The sequence below is a fragment of the Triticum dicoccoides genome, chromosome 2B (genome assembly GCF_002162155.2).
Source record: "Triticum dicoccoides isolate Atlit2015 ecotype Zavitan chromosome 2B, WEW_v2.0, whole genome shotgun sequence".
NCBI lineage: Eukaryota > Viridiplantae > Streptophyta > Magnoliopsida > Poales > Poaceae > Triticum > Triticum dicoccoides.
In genome coordinates this window covers 122,222,101-122,238,955 of record NC_041383.1, presented here as the reverse complement: position 1 = coordinate 122,238,955, position 16,855 = coordinate 122,222,101, and positions in this window count along the sequence as shown.

Genomic DNA, 16,855 nt, shown 5'->3' with positions numbered 1-16,855 from the left:
ACACGTTATTTGGGCCAAAGGGGAAAGCCCACAAGGTTTTTGGAAAGCGTAAAAGGAAGTTTTGCGGAGTCCAGGGGCCAGACGCCAGGGTTCCCAGCGTCTGGACCCAGCTGGACCCAGATGCCAGGGACCCTGACGTCTGGACGCCGGGAACCCTGGCGTCTGGCCCTGGAGTCCGAGAAGGACTCTTGCCTTTCGGTTGAAACCGACTTTGTGGAGGCTTTTACTCCAAGTTTCGACCCCAAGGCTCAACATATAAATAGAGGGGCAGGGCTAGCACCAAAGAGACATCAAGAAACACCAAGCCATGTGCCGGCAACCCCGTCCCCTCTAGTTTATCCTCCGTCATAGTTTCCGTAGTGCTTAGGCGAAGCCCTGCGGAGATTGTTCTTCACCAACACCGTCACCACGCCGTCGTGCTGCCGGAACTCATCTACTACTTCGCCCGTCTTGCTGGATCGAGAAGGCGAGGACGTCATCGAGCTGAACGTGTGCAGAACTCGGAGGTGCCGTGCGTTCGGTACTTGGATCGGTCGGATCGTGAAGACGTACGACTACATCAACCGCGTTGATAAACGCTTCCGCTTAGCGATCTTCAAGGGTATGAAGATACACTCCCTCCTCTCGTTGCTATGCATCACCATGATCTTGCGTGTGCGTAGGATTTTTTTTGAAATTACTACGTTCCCAATAACGTAGGCTTATATAGGAGGAAGAAGTATGTCGGTGGCTGCCCGAGGGGCCCACGAGACAGGGGGTGCGCCCTATAGGGGGGGGTGCGCCCTCCTATCTTGTGGAGGCCTCGGCTGCTTCTTGACTTGCACTCCAAGTCCTCTGGATCACATTCGTTCCAAAAATCACGCTCCCGAAGGTTTCATTCCGTTTGGACTCCGTTTGATATTCCTTTTCTTCGAAATACTGAAATAGGCAAAAAAACAGCAATGCGGGCTGGGCCTCCGGTTAGTAGGTTAGTCCCAAAAATGATATAGATGTGTAAAATAAAGCCCATAAACATCCAAAAGGGGTAATATAATAGCATAGAACAATCAAAAGTATAGATACGTTGGAGACGTATCAAGCATCCCCAAGCTTAATTCCTGCTCGTCCTCGAGTAGGTAAATGATAAAAAAGAAATTTTTGATGTGGAATGCTACCTAGCATAATTCTCAATGTAATTTTCTTTATTGTGGCATGAATGTTCAGATCCAAATGATACAAAATAAAAGTTCATATTAACATGAAAATAGTGATACTTCAAGCATACTAATCAAAGTAATCATGTCTTCTCAAAATAACATGGGCAAGGAAAGTTATCCCTACAAAATCATATAGTCTGGCTGTTGCTCTATATTCATCACACAAAGTATTTAATCATGCACAACCCCGATGACAAGCCAAGCAATTGTTTCATACTTTAATAATCTCAAACTCTTTCAACTTTCACGCAATACATGAGCGTGAGCCATGGACATAGCACTATATGTGGAATAGAATGGTGGTTGTGGAGAAGACAAAAAGGAGAAGATAGTCTCACATCAACTAGGCGTATCAATGGGCTATGGAGATGCCCATTAATAGATATCAATGTGAGTGAGTAGGGATTGCCATGCAACGGATGCACTAGAGCTATAAATATATGAAAGCTCAACAAAAGAAACTAAGTGGGTGTGCATCCAACTTGCTTGCTCAAGAAGACCTAGGGCACTTTGAGGAAGCCCATCATTAGAATATACAAGCCAAGTTCTATAATGAAAAATTCCCACTAGCATATGAAAGTGACAACATATGAGACTCTCTATCATGAAGATCATGGTGCTACTTTGAAGCACAAGTGTGGAAAGAGATAGTAGCATTGTCCCTTCTCTCTTTTTCTCTCATTTTATTTTATTTTTTTTCTTTTTCTTTATTTTTTTCTTTTTCTTTTTTTCTTTGGCCTTTCTTTTTTTGGCCTTTCTCTTTTTTTTCTTTCTTTCTTTTTCTTTTTCTTCTTTTGTAAAGTCCGAAGTCTCATCCCGACTTGTGGGGGAATCATAGTCTTCATCATCCTTTCCTCACTAGGACAATGCTCTAATAATGAAGATCATCACACTTTTATGGATTTACAACTCAAGAATTACAACTCAAAGCTAGAACAAGGTATGACTCTATATGAATGCCTCCGGCGGCGTACCGGGATATGCAATGAATCAAGAGCGACATGTATGAAAATTATGAAGGTGGCCTTGCCACAAATACGATGTCAACTACATGATCATGCAAAGAGCAATATGACAAAAGTAATGCGTGTCATATGAACGGAACGGTGGAAAGTTGCATGGCAATAAATCTCGGAATGGCTATGGAAATGCCATAATAGGTAGGTATGGTGGCTGTTTTGAGGAAGGTATATGGTGGGTGTATGGTACCGGCGAAAGTTGCGCGGCACAAGAGAGGCTAGCAATGGTGGAAGGGTGAGGTGCGTATAATCGATGGACTCAACATTAGTCAAAAGAACTCATATACTTGTTGCAAAAATCTTGAAGTCATCAAAAATCAAAGCACTACGCGCATGCTCCTAGGGGGATAGATTGGTAGGAAAAGACCATCGCTCGTCCCCGACCGCCACTCATAAGGAAGACAATCAATAAATAAAATTTTGCTCCAACTTCATCACAAAGCGGTTCACCATACGTGCATATGCTACGGGAATTGCAACCCTCAACACAAGTATTTTTCATAATAACCTCAACTAGCATGACTCTAATATCACTACCTCCATATCTCAAAACAATTATCAAGCATCAAATTGATCATAGCATCCAATTCTTTTTCTATGATAGTTTTTATTATACCCAACTTGGATGCTCATCATTCTAGGACCAACTTTGTAACCATAGCAAATACCATGCTGTTCTAAAAGACTCTCAAAAAGATATAAGTGAAGTATGAAGGACTAGCAATTTCTTCAAAATTAAGTCACCACCGTGCTCTAAAAGATATAAGTGAAGCACTAGAGCAAAAACTATCAAGCTCAAAAGATATAAGTGAAGCACATAGAGTATTCTAGCAAATTCTAATCAAGTGGGCTTCTCCCAAAAGGTGTGTATAGCAAGGATGATTGTGGTAAACTAAAAAGCAAAGACTAATATACTACACGACGCTCCAAGCAAAACACATATCATGTGGCGAATAAAAATATAGCTCCAAGTAAAGTTACCAATGAACGAAGACGAAAGAGGGGATGCCTTCCCGGGGCATCCCCAAGCTTAGGCTTTTGGCTATCCTTGAATATCTTGGGGTGCCATGGGCATACCCAGGCTTAGGCTCTTGCCACTCCTTATTCCATAGTCCATAAAAGCTTTAGCCAAAACTTGAAAACTTCACAACACAAAACTCAACAGGAAATCTTATAAGCTCCGTTAGTGAAAGAAAACAAAACCACCACATAAGGTACTGTAATGAACTCCTTCTTTATTTATTTTGGTGTTAAACGTACTGTATTCCAACTTCTCTATGGTTTATGAACTATTTTACTAGCCATAGATGCATCAAAATAAGCACACAACACACGAAAAATAGAATCTGTCAAAAACAGAACAGTCTATAGCAATCTGTAACTAACGCACACTTATGGAACTTTAAAAATCCTACCAAAATAGGAAGTCCTGGACAATTTGTCCATTGATCAGCAGAAAAAAGAATCAACACAAAAGCACGTTTCTGTGATTTAACAAAACTAAATTCGTGTGCGCAAAGTTTCTGTTTTTCAGCAGAATCAAATCAACTATCATCATAGGTTATCCTATAGGTTCTACTTGGCACAAACAGTAATTAAAAGATAAAAACACATCTAAACAGAAGGTAGATGCAAGATTTATTACTAAACAAGAACAAAAACAAAAAACACAAAGAAATTTGGTTGCCTCCCAACTAGCGCTATCGTTTAACGCCCCTAGCTAGGCATAAAAGCGAAGATAGATCTAAGTAGTGACATCTTTGGCACTAAATTCATAAGTAGCTCGCATGATAGATTCATAAGGTAATTTGATTTTATTTCTTGGAAAGTGCTCCATGCCTTTCTTTAATGGAAATTGGAATCTAATATTCCCTTCCTTCATATCAATAATCGCGCCAAGCATTAGGGCAAGAAAGATTGCAATCTATATCAAGAACGATAAAATCTACGGGCACTAAATTTCTATTTGCAACAATGAGAACATCATTGATCCTTCCCATTGGCTTTTTAATGGTGGAATCCGCAAGGTGCAAATTTAAATAGCAATCATCAAGATCATGGAAACCTACAATATCACATAAAGTTTTCGGAATCGTGGAAACACTAGCACCTAAATCACACAAAGCAAAACACTCATGATCTTTAATTCTAATCTTTATAGTAGGTTCCCACTCATCATTAAGTTTTCTAGGTATAGAAACTTCCAAATTAAGTTTTTCATTATAAGATTGCATCAAGGCATCAACGATATGTTTGGTAAAAGCTTTATTTTGACTATAAGCATGAGGAGAATTAACAACGGATTGCAACAAGGAAATACAACCTTCTAAAGAATAATTATCATAATCAAATGCCTTGAAATCCAAGATAGTGGGTTCAATATTATTTAAAGTCATGACCTCTCCAATCCCACTTTTACCAAATTTAGCATCAAGATCTAAAAACTCCGAATTCTTGGGACGCCTTCTAGGCAAAGTTGACTCATCATCAGTCCCATAATTATCAAGATTCATATTGCAAAACAAAGATCTAATAGGAGACGCATCAATAACTTTAAGATCTTCATCATTATTTTCATGGAAACTAGAAGAACACGCCTTTACAAAGCTATCTTTCTTAGCACGCAATCTAGCGGTTCTTTCCTTGCACTCATCAATGGAAATTCTCATTGCTTTGAGAGACTCGTTGGTATCATGCTTAGGGGAAGAAGATCTAAGTTTAAGAGAATCAGCATCAAGTGAAAGTCTATCAACGTTCCTAGCCAAATCATCAACTTTGAGAAATTTTTCTTCAAGCAAAGCATTAAAATTCTTTTGAGAGATCATAAATTCTTTCACACTATTCTCAAAATCAGAGGGCATCTTATTAAAATTACCATAAGAATTATTGTAGGAATTTCCATAATTATTAGAGGAATTACTAGGGAACGGTCTAGCATTAAAGTTTCCTCTATAAGCATTGTTTCCAAAACTATTCCTACCAACAAAATTCACATCCATAGATTCATTATTATTCTCAATCAAGGTAGACAAAGGCATATCATTGGGATCAAGAGGAGTATTCTTAGTAGCAAACAATTTCATAAGTTCATCCATCTTTCCACTCAAAACATTGATTTCTTCTATAGCATGCACTTTTTTACTAGAAGATCTTTCGGTGTGCCATTGAGAATAATTAGCCATAATATTATCAAGAAGTTTTGTAGCATCTCCTAACGTGATTTCCATAAACGTGCCTCCTGCGGCCGAATCTAAGAGATTTCTAGAAGCAAAGTTCAAACCGGCATAAAAATTTTGTATGACCATCCATAAATTCAAACCATGAGTAGGGCAATTGCGAATCATCAATTTCATTCTTTCCCAAGATTGGGCAACATGCTCATGATCAAGTTGTTTAAAATTCATAATATCGTTCCTAAGAGTGATAATCTTAGCGGGAGGAAAATACTTAGATATAAAAGCATCTTTGCACTTGTTCCAAGAATCAATACTATTTTTAGGCAAAGACGAAAACCAAACTTTAACACGATCTCTAAGTGAAAACGGAAATAACTTCAATTTAACAATATCGTTATCTGTATCTTTCTTCTTTTGCATATCACACAAATCAACAAAGTTGTTTAGATGAGTAGCGGCATCTTCACTAGGAAGGCCGGCGAATTGATCTTTCATAACAAGATTCAGCAAAGCAGTATTGATTTCACAAGACTCAACATCATTAAGAGGAGCAATCGGAGTACTAAGGAAATCATTATTATTGGTATTCGAGAAATCACACAATTTGGTATTATCTTGCGCCATGGCAACAAGTAATCCAACACACAAGCAAACAGGAAAAGTCAAGCGAAAGAGAGAGGAGGAGATTGGGAAAGAGAGGGAGAATAAAGCGGCAAGGGTGAAGTGGGGGAGAGGAAAATGATGTCTACTACACAACCTTCTTCTTGTAGACGTTGTTGGGCCTGCAAGTGCACAGGTTTGTAGGACAGTAGCAAATTTCCCTCAAGTGGATGACCTAAGGTTTATCAATCCGTGGGAGGCGTAGGATGAAGATGGTCTCTCTCAAGCAACCCTGCAACCAAATAACAAAGAGTCTCTTGTGTCCCCAACACACCCAATACAATGGTAAATTGTATAGGTGCACTAGTTCAGCGAAGAGAGGGTGATACAAGTGCAAAATAGATAGTAGATACAGGGTTTTGTAATCTGAAATAATAAAAACAGCAAGGTAACTAATGATAAAAGTGAGCATAAACGGTATTGCAATGATAGGAAACAAGGCCTAGGGTTCATACTTTCACTAGTGTAAATTCTCTCAACAATAATAACACAGATAGATCATATAACAAGCCCTCAACATGCAACAAAGAGTCACTCCAAAGCCACTAATAGCGGAGAACAAACGTAGAGATTATGGTAGGGTACGAAACCACCTCAAAGTTATTCTTTCGGATCGATCTATTAAAGAGTTCGTACTAGAATAACACCTTAAGACACAAATCAACCAAAACCCTAATGTCACCTAGATACTCCATTGTCACCTCAAGTATCCGTGGGCATGATTATATGATATGCATCACACAATCTCAGATTCATCCAACCAACACAAAGTACTTCAAAGAGTGCCCCAAAGTTTCTACCGAAGAGTCAAGAACGTGTGCCAACCCCTATTCATAGGTTCATGGGCGGAACCCGCAAGTTGGTCACCAAAACATACATCAAGAGGCACGTGATATCCCGATGTCACCACAGATAAACACGGCAAGACATACATCAAGTGTTCTCATCATAAAAACTCAATCCAATAAGATAACTTCAAGAGGGAAACTCAATTCATCACAAGAGAGTAGAGGGGGGAGAAACATCATAAGATCCAACTATAATAGCAAAGCTCGCGATACATCAAGATCGTGCCATAGAGAGAACACGAGAGAGAGAGATCAAACACATAGCTACTGGTACATACCCTCAGCCCCGAGGGTGAACTACTCCCTCCTCGTCATGGAGAGCGCCGGGATGATGAAGATGGCCACCGGTGATGGGTTCCCCCTCCGGCAGCGTGCCGGAACGGGCTCCCGAGAGGTTTTTGGTGGCTACAGAGGCTTGCGGCGGCGGAACTCCCGATCTATCTTGATTTCTGATGGTTTTAGGGTACATAGGTATATATAGGCGAAAGAAGTCGGTCGGGAGGTGCTCGAGGGATCCACGAGACAGGGGGCCGCGCCCTGTAGGGGGGGCGTGCCCCTATCTCCTGGGCTCCTCGAGGGTCTTCTGACTTGATCTCCAAGCTTCCAGGATGATATTCTTCCAAAAAATCACGATGCCGAAGGTTTCATTCCGTTTGGACTCCGTTTGATATTCCTTTTCTTCGAAATACTGAAACAGGCAATAAAACAACAATATGTGCTGGGCCTCCGGTTAATAGGTTAGTCCCAAAAATGATATAAATATGTAAAATAAAGCCCATAAACGTCCAAAAAGGGGTAATATAATAGCATGGAACAATAAAAAATTATAGATACGTTGGAGACGTATCAAGCATCTCCAAGCTTAATTCCTGCTCGTCCTTGAGTAGGTAAATGATAAAAACAGAATTTTTGATGTGGAATGCTACCTAAATTCTCAATGTAATTTTCTTTATTGTGGCATGAATGTTCAGATCCAAATGATTCAAAATAAAAGTTCATATTGACATAAGAAATAGTAATATTTCAAGCATACTAATCAAAGTAATCATGTCTTCTCAAAATAACATGGCAAAAGAAAGTTCATCCCTACAAAATCATATAGTTAGGCTATGCTTCATTTTCGTCACACAAAAAAGTTCCCAACTTCTATACCCCCGATGACAAGCCAAGCAATTGTTTCATACTTAAATAATCTCAAACCTTTTCAATCTTCACGCAATACATGAGCGTGAGCCATGGATATAGCACTATGGGTGGAATAGAATATGATGATGAGGATTGTGTGGAGAAGACAAAAAAGGAGAAAGTCTCACATTGACGAGGATAATCAACGGGCTATGGAGATGCCCATCAATTGATGTCAACATGAGGAGTAGGGATTTCCATGCAACGGATGCACTAGAGCTATAAATGAACGCTCAACAAAAGAAAACTAGTGGGTGTGCATCCAACTTGCTTGCTCACGAAGACCTAGGGCATTTGAGGAAGCCCATTGTAGGAATATACAAGCCAAGTTCTATAATGAAAAATTCCCACTAGTATGAAAAAGACAACTTATGAGACTCACTATATGAAAAACATGGTGCTACTTTGAAGCACAATATATGAGACTCACTACATGAAGAACAAGGTGCTACTTTGAAGCACAAGTGTGGAAAAGAGATAGTAGCATTGCCCTTTTCATTTATTTTCTTTTTTTTCTTTTTCCCTTTTTTTGGGCCTTTCTTTTTTTTCTTTTGGCCTTTCTTTTTTTTCTTTTTTTTCTTTGGGCAATGCTCTAATAATGATGATCATCACACTTTCATTGATTATACATATGAATTACAACTCGAAACTAGAACAAGATATGACTCTATATGAATGCCTCCGGCGGTGTACCAGGATGGTGCAATGAATCAGAAGTGACATGTATGAAAAATAATGCATGGTGGCTTTACCACAAATACGATGCCAACTACATGATCATGCAATGGCAATATGACAAAAGTAAAGTATGTCATGATGATGATGAACGGAACGGTGGAAAGTTGCATGGCAATATATCTCGGAATGGCTATGGAAATGCCATAATAGGTAGGTATGGTGGCTGTTTTGAGGAAGATATAAGGAGGTTTATGTGTGATAGAGTGTATCATATCATGGGGTTTGGATGCACCGGCGAAGTTTGCACCAACTCTCAAGGTGAGAAAGGGCAATGCACGGTACCGAAGAGGCTAGCAATGATGGAAAGGTAAAAGTGCGTATAATCCATGGACTAAACATTAGTCAAAAGAACTCATATACTTATTGCAAAAATTTAGAAGTCATCAAAAATCAAGTACTATGCGCATGCTTCTAGGGGGATACATTGGTAGGAAAAGACCATCGCTCGTCCCCGACCGCCACTCATAAGGATGCACAAGCCAGGTACACTTCATGTTTCAAATTTGTTACACAACTTTAACAATACGTGCATGCTACGGGACTTGCTAACTTCAACACAAGCATTCTTTAAATTCATAATCACCCAACTAGCATGACTTTAGTATCACTACCTCCATATCTCAAAATGATTATCAAGTATCAAATTGATCATAGCATCCAATTCACTTCCTATGATACTTTTTATTATACCCAACTTGGATGCCTACCATTCTAGGACCAATTTTATAACCATAGCAAATACCATGCTGTTCTAAAAGACTCTCAAAAAGATATAAGTGAAGCATGAGAGACTAGCAATTTCTACAAAATATAACCACCGCCGTGCTCTAAAAAGATATAAGTGAAGTACTAGAGCAAATGACAAACTACTCCGAAAGATATAAGTGAAGAACAATGAGTAGCTAAATAATTATGCAACTATGTGAAGACTCTCTAACATTAAATAATTTCAGATTTTGGTATTGTATTCAAACAGCAAGCAAAACAAAATAAAATGACAATGCAAGGATAGCACAACTCATGTGAAGAAGCAAAAACTTAGGCTCAACCGATACTAACCGATAGTTGTTCGAGAAGAAAGGTGGGATGCCTACCGGGGCATCCCCAAGCTTAGATGCTTGAGACTTCTTGAAATATTATCTTGGGGTGCCTTGGGCATCCCCAAGCTTGAACTTTTGTGTCTCCTTAATTCCTCTCATATCATGGTTTCTCTTTTTATCAAAAGCTTCATCCACACCAAACTCAACAAGAACTCGTGAGATAGGTTAGTATAAACCAATGCAAAACCTTATTATTTTCTACTGTAACAAATAACTAAAATTATTATTCAACATTGAATACTAAATGCCTCTGCATATTTAATACTCATATCCTCAAATAGAATCATTAAACAAGCAAACATATGCAAACAATGCAAATATAACAGCAATCTGTCAAAACAGTACAGTCTGTAAAGAATGCAAGAGTATCAATACTTCCCTAACTCAAAAAATTATGAATTTTTTTTACACTGTATTAAATTTATCAGAGATCATTATGCAAAAGGTTTCAACATTATACCATTCTCTGACTTTTTTAGGGAATTTTTGCAACAGCGGTAAACTTTCTGTTTTCAAACAGCAACATGTATACTAGCAAAATAAGCATGGCAAAGGCTATCCTTGACTTTTTTTATTGAAACTAAAGATGCAAAACATTATTCTAAATAACAGCAAGCAAATACTAACAAAAGAAAATGACGCTCCACGCAAAACACATATCATGTGGTGAATAAAAATATAGCCCCAAGTAAAGTTACCGATGAACGAAGACGAAAGGGGGGATGCCTTCCGGGGCATCCCCAAGCTTAGGCTCTTGGTTGTCCTTGAATATTACCTTGGGGTGCCTTGGGCATCCCCAAACTTAGGCTCTTGTCACTCCTTATTCCATAGTCCATCGAATCTTTACCCAAAACTTGAAAACTCCACAACACAAAACTCAACAGAAAACTCATAAGCTCCGTTAGTATAAGAAAATAAAACCATCACTTAGGTACTGTAATGAACTCATTCTAAATTCATATTGGTGTAATATCTACTGTATTCCAACTTCTCTCTGGTTCATACCACTTAATACTAGCCATAGATTCATCAAAATAAGCAAACAACACAATGAAAACAGAATCTGTCAAAAACAGAACAGTCTGTGGTAATCTGTATCAAACGTATACTTCTGGAACTCCAAAAATTCTACCAAATTAGGAAGTCCTAAGAAATTCGTGTACCAATCCAGATCAAAAAGAATCAGATCAGAAGCACATCTCTGTGAATTAACAAAACTAAATTACTGGGTGCAAAAGTTTCTGATTTTCAGCAGGATCAACACAACTATCACCGTAAGCTATCCTAAAGGTCTTACTTGGCACTTTATTGAAACAAAAGCTATAAAACATGATTACTACAGTAGCATAATCATGTGGACACACAAAAACAGTAAGGATAGATATTAGGTTGTCTCCCAACAAGCGCTTTTCTTTAATGCCTTTCTAGTTAGGCATGATGGTGACAATGATGCTCACATAAAAGATAAGAATTGAAACATAATGGGAGCATCATGAAGCATATGACTAACAACTTATGGGAACAACTTATGCATAGGTATTTTGTGAGCAAACAACTTATGGGAACAATAATCAACAAGCTTAGGAAGGTAAAACAAGCATAGCTTCAAAATTTTCCACACATAGAGAGGAAACTTGACATTATTGCAATTCCTACAAGCATATATTCCTCTCTCGTAATAATTTTAAGTAGCATCATGAATGAATTCAACAATATAACCAGCACCTAAAGCATTCTTTTCATGATCTACAAGCATAGAAAATTTACTACTCTCCACATAAGCAAATTTCTTCTCATAAATAGTAGTGGGAGCAAACTCAACAAAATAATTATCATGTGAGGCATAATCCAATTGAAAACTAAAATCATGAGGATAAGATTCATGGTTATCATTATTCTTAGTAGCATACAAGTCATCACAATAATCATCATAGATAGCAACTTTGTTCTCATAATCAATTGGAACCTCTTCCGAAATAGTGGAATCATCACTAAATAAAAAAGTTGACACTCTTCCAAATCCACTTTCATGTCCATCACAATAAGATTCAACATCCTCCAAAATAGTGGGATCACTACTTCCTAAAGTTGACACTCTTCCAAACACACTTTCATTAATATAATCATCATAAATAGGAGGCATGCTTTCATCATAATAAATTTGCTCATCAAAACTTGGGGGACAAAAAATATCATATTCATCAAACATAGCTTCCCCAAGCTTGTGGCTTTGCATATCATTAGCATCATGGATATTCAAGGAATTCATACTAACAACATTGCAATCATGCTCATCATACAAAGATCTAGTACCAAACATTCTAATGCATTCTTCTTCTAGCACTTGAGCACAATTTTCCTTTTCATCATACTCATGAAAGATATTAAAAAGATGAAGCGTATGAGACAAACTTAACTCCATTTTTTTGTAATTTTTCTTTTATAAACTAAATTAGTGATAAAACAAGAAATAAAAAGATTTGATCCCAAGATCTAAAGATATACCTTCAAGCACTCACCTCCCCGGCAACAGCGCTAGAAAAGAGCTGATGTCTACTACACAACCTTCTTCTTGTAGACGTTGTTGGGCCTGCGAGTGCACAGGTTTGTAGGACAGTAGCAAATTTCCCTCAAGTGGATGACCTAAGGTTTATCAATCCGTGGGAGGCATAGGATGAAGATGGTCTCTCTCAAGCAACCCTGCAAACAAATAACAAAGAGTCTCTTGTGTCCCCAACACACCCAATACAATGGTAAATTGTATAGGTGCACTAGTTCAGCGAAGAGATGGCGATACAAGTGCAAAATAGATAATAGATATAGGGTTTTGTAATCTGAAATAATAAAAACAGCAAGGTAACTAATGATAAAAGTGAGCGTAAACAGTATTGCAATGATAGAAAACAAGGCCTAGGGTTCATACTTTCACTAGTGTAAGTTCTCTCAACAATAATAACATAGATGGATCATATAACAAGCCCTCAACATGCAACAAAGAGTCACTCCAAAGCCACTAATAGCGGAGAACAAACGTAGAGATTATGGTAGGGTACGAAACCACCTCAAAGTTATTCTTTCAGATCGATCTATTAAAGAGTTCGTACTAGAATAACACCTTAAGACACAAATCAACCAAAACCCTAATGTCACCTAGATACTCCATTGTCACCTCAAGTATCCGTGGGCATGATTATACGATATGCATCACAGAATCTCAGATTCATCCAACTAACACAAAGTACTTCAAAGAGTGCCCCAAAGTTTCTACCGGAGAGTCAAGAACGTGTGCCAACCCACAAGTTGGTCACCAAAACATACATCAAGAGGCACGTGATATCCCAATGTCACCACAGATAAACACGACAAGACATACATCAAGTGTTCTCATCATAAAGACTCAATCTAATAAGATAACTTCAAGAGGGAAACTCAATTCATCACAAGAGAGTAGAGGGGGAGAAACATCATAAGATCCAACTATAATAGCAAAGCTCGCGATACATCAAGATCGTGCCATAGAGAGAACACGAGAGAGAGAGATCAAACACATAGCTACTGGTACATACCCTCAGCCCCGAGGGTGAACTACTCCCTCCTCGTCATGGAGAGCGCCGGGATGATGAAGATGGCCACCGGTGATGGGTTCCCCCTTCGGCAGGGTGTCGAAACGGGCTCCCGAGAGGTTTTTGGTGGCTACAGAGGCTTGCGGCGGCGGAACTCCCGATCTATCTTGATTTCTGATGGTTTTAGGGTACGTAGGTATATATAGGCGAAAGAAGTCGGTCGGGAGGTGCTCGAGGGGTCCATGAGACAGGGGGCCGCGCCCTGTAGGGGGGGCGTCCCCTATCTCCTGGGCTCCTCGAGGGTCTTCTGACTTGATCTCCAAGCCTCAAGGATGATATTCTTCCAAAAAATCATGATGTTGAAGGTTTCATTCCGTTTGGACTCCGTTTGATGTTCCTTTTCTTCAAAATACTGAAACACGCAATAAAGCAACAATATGGGTTGGGCCTCCGGTTAATAGGTTAGTCCCAAAAATGATATAAATATGTAAAATAAAGCCCATAAACATCCAAAAACGGGTAATATAATAGCATGGAACAATCAAAAATTATAGATACGTTGGAGACGTATCAGAAAACGAGAGGCAAATGGCAAATAATGTAAATGCGAGGGAGATGAGTTTGTGATGGGTACTTGGTATGTCTTGACTTGAGCGAAGACTTCCCCGGCAACGGCGCCAGAAATCCTTCTTGCTATGTCTTGAGCTTGCATTGGTTTTCCTTGAAGAGGAAAGGGTGATGCAGCAATAGTAGCGTAAGTATTTCCCTCGGTTTTTGAGAATCAAGGTATCAATCCAGTAGAAGGCTCCTCAAAAGTCCCACGCACCTACACAAACAAACAAAGAACTCGCAACCAACGCAATAAAGGGGTTGTCAATCCCTTCACGGCCACTTGTGAAAGTGAGATCTAATAGAGATAGTATGATAAGATAAATATATTTTTGGTATTTTATAATATAGATGCAAAAAGTAAAGATGCAAATAAAAGTAGATTGGAAGCAAATATGATAAGAGATAGACCCGGGGGCCATACGTTTCACTAGTGGCTTCTCTCAAGATAGCATAAGTATTACGGTGGGTGAACAAATTACTATCGAGCAATTGATAGAAAAGTGAATAATTATGAGATTATCTAGGCATGATCATGTATATATGCAACAAGTAGACCGACTCCTGCCTACATCTACTACTATTACTCCACACATCGACCGACTTCTGCCTGCATCTAGAGTATTAAGTTCATAAGAACAGAGTAATGCCTTAAGCAAGATGACATGATGTAGAGGGATAAACTCATGCAATATGATATAAACCCCATCTTTTTATCCTCGATGGCAACAATACAATACGTGCCTTGCAACTCTTTCTGTCACTGGGTAAGGACACCACAAGATCGAACCCAAAGCTAAGCACTTCTCCCATGGCAAGAAAGATCAATCTAGTAGGCCAAACCAAACTGATAATTCGAAGAGACTTGCAAAGATAACTCAATCATACATAAAAGAATTCAGAGAAGATTCAAATAGTTCTCATAGATAAACTTGATCATAAACCCACAATTCATTGATCTCGACAAACACACCGCAAAATGAGTTTGCATCGAATAGATCTCCACAAGAGAGGGGGATAACATTGTATTGAGATCCAAAAAGAGAGAAGAAGCAATCTAGCTAATAACTGTGGAACCGAAGGTCTGTGGTAAACTACTCACAACTCATCGGAGGGGCTATGGTGTTGATGTAGAAGCCCTCCATGGTCGATTCCCCCTCCGGTGGAGCGCCGGCGAAGGCTCCAAGATGGGATCTCACGGATACAGAAGGTTACGACGGTGGAAATTGTGTTTTGTTGGCTCCCTGGATGTTTTCGGGGTACGTAGGCTTATATAGGAGGAAGAAGTATGTCGGTGGCCGCCCGAGGGGCCCCCGAGAGAGGGGGGCGCGCCCTATAGGGGGGCGCCCTCCTATCTCGTGGAGGCCTTGGCTGCTTCTTGACTTGCACTCCAAGTCCTCTGGATCACGTTCGTTCCAAAAATCACGCTCCCGATGTTTCATTCCGTTTGGACTCCGTTTGATATTCCTTTTCTTCGAAATACTGAAATAGGCAAAAAAACAGCAATACGGGCTGGGCCTCTGGTTAGTAGGTTAGTCCCCAAAATGATATAAATGTGTAAAATAAAGTCCATAAGCATCCAAAAGGGGTAATATAATAGCATGAAACAATCAAAAATTATAGATACGTTGGAGACGTATCACGCCCCCAATCAAGAGAATGAGAAACCTTGTCTAAACTATGAGCCCCGCCATATGAAGCTCGCCCTTCGAAACTACAACTACAATTGAACTCCGCATCCCTCGGTTTAATTTCGTTGAATATCATGCCATACTGCCTAGAACTGCTGACAGTTATGTCATTGTCCGCTTGCTTACAATTCGGTTTAACCATAAAATTCCTCAACGATATAGATTAGCAGCTAAACACAAGGCCTCATGACAAGTGATTACTTCGAGCGAGACCACACCCAGATCACCATGCACCACAAAGCACAGATGATCCTAGGTAATTTCTAAAATAATCTCGACAAACTACAGCCGCTGGGCCCCGACCCTGATCTAGCAATGCCGGCATCAACCTGAATTTTTGCAAATCCCATGGGAGGAGTCCTCCCTTTTCCAGTAGTGGCCCTGTTAGCTTTTGATGAAACATGCCTCTGGGTATTTATTGACCAATGTCTTCTAGTTTAGAGATGAATCTATTGACGAATAAAACTTATAGATAACGGGCCTTGGAAAATATAATCATGGATGGCCTTCCTCCTAGAGGACCATGTTGCCCATAAGGTCATCGATAACTTGAGAAAAATATAATGTGGTAGTGCATCTATCATAGTGAATGTATATTGTTTTGCACTTGACTCTGCAGTAGCCATCAAGTGTTCTGCTCGTTCTTCATCAATGAGTGCACATATACATCTCGACATCGTGCATTCCAAAAGCGAGTGTCTCTGGGAATCCTCGTCACCACACACACCACAAGAGCTAATGGTAGGCATTTTCCAATGGCATTGCACGTCGTCAGTAGGAAGGGAATGTTTAGCTAATCTACACAAGAACATTCTGTTTTTCATGAAATTGTAGTCTTCCACAAAGATTTCCAGGACCCAACCTCTTGGTTTAAATTTGATGCACCATCACTCTCCTCTAACCAAGCTTCTCTCCTCATTTTTGTTGAGACTAACATTTTATAGACCCGGCGAGTTAAACGAAACGCACAAATACATACATTTCCAAAATAGGCGACATAGGTCCAAAGGGGGAGCAACTAACCAACGGTTGACCCTTAGGAGTCTCCCGCAAGGGTCACTTTTTTGGCC